The sequence below is a fragment of the Diabrotica virgifera genome, chromosome 7 (genome assembly GCF_917563875.1).
Source record: "Diabrotica virgifera virgifera chromosome 7, PGI_DIABVI_V3a".
NCBI classification, from domain to species: Eukaryota; Metazoa; Arthropoda; class Insecta; order Coleoptera; family Chrysomelidae; genus Diabrotica; species Diabrotica virgifera.
Genome location: NC_065449.1, coordinates 184,306,282 through 184,311,397, shown reverse-complemented (window position 1 = coordinate 184,311,397; position 5,116 = coordinate 184,306,282). Strand labels below are relative to the sequence as shown.

The window sequence follows — 5,116 nt, the reverse complement described above, 5'->3', positions numbered from 1 at the left end:
TTTTTCTTAGCACTTTTCTATTAAGTTGAATCAATTAAAGCGTTTTTTGGGGGTGAAGAGGATGAGCTCAAAAATCGAAACTATATCACTTCGAAAGCCCATAAATAGCTCGTAATTTTGCCGCAAAGATCGATTTAATCTCCCTATTTTTAAGTAGTGGAGGGGGCTAACTCGGCCCTCCCCACTAAAATATTAAATTCCTGCCCAGTGCAACGAGCTCAAAATTTTTAATTTGCGGAAAATGAAAGCTCATAAATAGCTCATAAATCAGCGCTATTTGTTTTTTAATTTTTTGCAAGTGGGGGGGGGGCAGCTCAACACGGGTTAATTTAGGTATTAATTGGGTATTAATAAGGTATTTTAAATATCATTTTATGTGCTACATATTAGATTAATAACTTAAACTTTTTTCTCAAATTACTATATGGACATATGGACAATTCTTAATGAAATACCCTCTATACGAGTTTTCAAGCCTGCAAAATGCATGTTTTCGAATTTTTCAGATTTTAAATCGCTTATAGCTCGAAAATTATGAACTTTTGAGAAAAATGACAGGAGATATTCTTTGTTTAGAATAACCAAAAAAAAATGTTTTTAGGAGTATTTATAAAATAGTTCGTGAAGTACAGTGCCGGCAAAAAAAATCTTTACATTGCCAAATAAATCACCAAATTTGAAGACAATTTGCTTGCGTTCTGTCTGCGCTTGGAGGGAAGGTAAGAGAGGGGGGATAGCGTACTTGCGACGGAAATTATCTGTAGTTTACGGACTTGTTGGCTTATTTAGGGTATTCTGCGCGTTTGCTCTGGAGTGCAATGGGTGAGAGGAGTGTGTAACGTTACCAACGTCACATCTTTGATATTTTGTTTTTAAATAATTATTTTACCTTATTTTCTTTAATATTTCATTAATAATTATCTTCTTCTAATTGGTTTACCCATTTTCCCCTTTAAAAATCGGTTGGCGCTCTCTTTTATTACCCTCTTTTATTATCTTCTATTTACTATATCTCTTTTTATTTAATCATCATCTGAACATACTGAACGTACCTCGTATACATTCTTACTCCGTAAGTATCTGTCTCAATACGGAACATGCTGCTACTTCATAGTACTTGGTTGTCATTTTAAATGTTGTTTTCAATGACAGTGTCACTTCATTGACTTGACCCCCTACTCCCTGACATACACTGGAAGGGAAAAATGAATCCTTAAAAAGGCATGTAATTCCAAAATTAGATCATTTTATTTCAACAAATCATCTTCCTCTTGGGGTAAGAATATTATATTGTAATTATATTTCTCTGTCTAACAGTTTTTCTAATTTTTTGTATCTAACCTTCAAATGTTCAACCATGTGCTTGATTTCTATATTTCTTTTCATCTATTAATATGCACGTTTGGTAATCAGAATTTTAACTATTCTCATCTAAATTTCATTTGATTTATTCTTGTCATCTGCTACTCTTTCTGACGATTAGAACGGCAGATGGCACACGTTGGTTTTTCTTCTTGATGATTGATATGTGTCTCTATTTTATAGTTTTTTGGGAATAAAATCACTTTCCTCCCTCCGGGAGCTGCAAGCATCCTCAAATCGCCGGCGATAGAACAACGAGGACCATGTCATCAGGGCTGCAACCGCATCACCAAGACTGCAACGACCAACATCCGTAGGCCTGGTGGCCTAGAACATCCACGTCTCCAGAGCCAGTTGCAGAACCAGCAGCAGTACCATTCGACATCAAGAAGATACCATCAGCTACCAAAAGCCATAAGTATAATCCAGAATTGTTAGTTTTTGGCAAGAATTTAAATACATTTTTTAATGCAATTTACTAAATCATTTTATTTATTATATCTTTATGAACAATAAACATGATTAGTTAAAAACTATGTTTTGTTTGCTTCCATTCCAATTTTCAGAGTTCATTCTAAGGTTAGGACAAGACGAACACACACCTGAGTGACTGAGCTAAGCTAAGGGTGTAACGATGGCTATCTTGGTTAGTTGAGGTAATATTTTCGAATATTGTTTCAATTAGCTGGGGTAGTCCATCGCTTTTTCGTTACATTTACAGTTGGTTTTGTGTGGGTAGTCAGTATTAAACTTCTTCTCATTTACCGCGTAAAGTTTGAGACCGTCAAATTCTAAATTGAACTGACAAATATGGGTCGAAAGAGACTCACAAAATAGGAGAAGGTTCGTGCTTTAACATTACTGGAGAAATTAGACTCTGTAATTACCGTAGCACGTGATATTGGTGCTTCAAGAGGGGCTATTATCAACTGAAACCTTCGGCTGCAGCGTTTCAGTTGATAAATAGCCCCTTTTGAAGCACCAATATCACGTGCTACGGTAATTACAGAGTTTAATTTCTCCAGTAATGTTAAAGCGCGAACCTTCTCCTCTTTTGTAAGTCTCTTTCGGCCCATATTTGTCAGTTCCATTTAGAATTTGACGATCTCAAACTTTACGCGGTAAATGAGAAGAAGTTTAATACTGACTACCCACACAAAACCAACTGTTTACAGTGCAAACGCGCAGAATACCTTAAATAACCTAAGCGGTCCGTAAACTATAGATAATTCCCGTCGCAAGTACGCTATCCCCCTCCCCTACCCTCCCCTCCAAGCCCAGGCAGAACGCATGCAAATTGTCTTCAAATTTCGTGATTTATTTGGCAATGTAAAGATTTTTTTGCCGGCACTGTATACTTTTTATGCAGGCACGCTATGTTTAGAGCACGAGCGGGGTGAGTGCTATACATCGCGTAAGTGCGCAAAAAGTACTTCACGCACAGTTTCATACAATAGTTTATCTAAGATAAACAAATAAAAAAACCAACTCTTCTTCACTGGATACATTATTTCTATTCTACAATATTTAGAACTTTGACATTTAAAAATTCAAATTTCTTTCAAACCACAAAACTGTCAAAAGTTTTGTTGTAATTTGTTGCTCACATATAATCACCATGACAACGCGAAAGTTAAGGATATTTGATTTAATGAAAGTATGCCAAATACAGTGCGAAAAAGTAAATTGCCATTTAAAATACATTGTTATTTCACGCACACTTTAAACCCTTCACGTACTGCTATCTATAATGACAGTTTTCACAAACTAAAAACTTATACATAATATTAGATAGAGTAGAGATAGTATATTAAGTATGGAGAACGGTAAGGGTTTTATACCGATCGAAGACAAATGTTTGGAGGAGAAGCGGAGCGACGACTCCAATTATTGTCTGAGATCGGTTACCCTTAACGTTCGACATGCTTGTAACGTTTTTTGCACGATTGATACCATTATAAAGTATATAAAACTTCGTCCATTATACAAGTAAAATCAAATCATTTGTTCTTAAGATACGCCAAACGAAAATGTTGTGCTCAAGTAATAGGGAAAGGGACAATCGGGGGCTGGACTTCTCAAATTGCCAAATTCTTAAATTTGCCTAATCCCGAGAACTATACTGGCCATTCGTTCAGGAGGACATAAGCAACGCTTTTGGCTAATAAAGGTGTAGATGTCCTCGGATTAAAGCGTCATGGAGGTTGGCGTTCATCGACAGTGGCAGAAAGCTATGTAGAAGATTCTCTTCAAAATAAAATAGATTTGGCCGAAAAAATATTGTGCAATACTAGTAATACTACTAATGTATGCGATTCTGCAGGAGTTTCTGTTAGAAGTGAAACCACAGCCCAAACAAGTGGGATTTCATTAAATAATTTAACAAATTGTACCATAAGTTTCAATATTAATAAATAATTCGTTAGTTTTCTTTATTCTTTCAAAAAATAAATTAAAATTAAGAGATTTTTAACTCGACGGTAAGTGAATTACTTACCGTCGAGTTGGAGTACTTACCGTCGAGTTGGATTACTTACCGTCGAGTTGCTTGTAAATGTCACCTACTGACGTAAAATCTGTCACGGTAAACAAGTCAAAAATGATCAATCGTGCAAAAAGATGTTTTTCGGAGTAAAAAAGGTGTTTTTGGCATTTATTTAAAAAAATTGTTTACATATTTCTACCCAAAAATTTCACCCGTCATCCTTCAAACTTGTCTAAAAGGGACTTTTTGAACAATAATCCGCAAAGAAACGGAATCAAAAACAGAAATGGCCAAAAATGACTGGCCTATTTTTTATTTTTCGATATTATATAGTTGAAGTAAATCGACCATTGGGGTGTAGTCGTTGACTTTTAGAGTAGAAGTCAGCCGGTATTAGGCTAAGAAATGTTTGTTCGTCCGTTGTTATACGTTCGTTTTGATCAATTATGGTACACATAATAAGTTCCTTAAATTTTAATACAGGAACGATTGAAGTGATAGTCAAAATGTCTAGTATTTGTGATGAAACCGAATACCAAGTAAAGTGCAAATATTGTGATACGATGTTTAAATCTATTACAGAAATGGACTTGCACGATAAAAATGTCCATCTAAAAATCAAGTGTCCAAGTTGTGTCAGTTTATTCGTAACAGATCAGCAGCTACAGACCCATATTGCATTCAACCATTATTATCGATGCCAATTTTGTGTCGAATCGTTTAAATCTTTTGAGGAGCTGGAGTCTCACCATAGAATAGTACATCTAACAATTAAATGTCCATATTGCAATAAACTTTTCAGATAAAATGAGCATAAGCAGCAACATATTAAATACATACATACATTTCAGTGCGAATTGTGTGGTAAATCTTGTCCATTCATTGAGAAACTAGTTGAACACGACAAATGTGTACATGTAACAATCGAATGTTCCAGTTGTCATGAATTTTTCAGATAACATGTTCACCTAATCAAACATCGCGGAAGTGATCATCCTAATTTATATTGCCAACAGTGTTCTAAATGGTTTAATTCCAATGAGGCCAAACATATTCACATCAACCAGATGCATTCTTGAAGAGAGGTATGTCACCATACTATATTCTGTTTTTAAGCCAGGAGGAGCAATTCAAATTTACCATGCCGAAATGCTTGTTTGTAATTGGTCCAACCACAGGCAAGTTTACTCCAATGTTATGAAATTTTGACTCTATTGACATTTATGTAATTTTGACACTATCGGCGTTTCATAAGTTAATTAAGTTTTA

General features: G+C 35.2%; 1 long non-coding RNA gene across 1 annotated transcript; it reads left to right on the top strand.

Annotated features, from left to right (window-relative positions):
* The first annotated feature begins 824 nt into the window (after nt 1-824).
* LOC126887761 (uncharacterized) lies at nt 825-1,898 on the top strand. The gene is made up of 2 exons (XR_007699195.1): nt 825-1,276; nt 1,546-1,898. It is a non-coding gene; the product is annotated as an uncharacterized LOC126887761 (long non-coding RNA).
* Nucleotides 1,899-5,116: the final 3,218 nt, after the last annotated feature.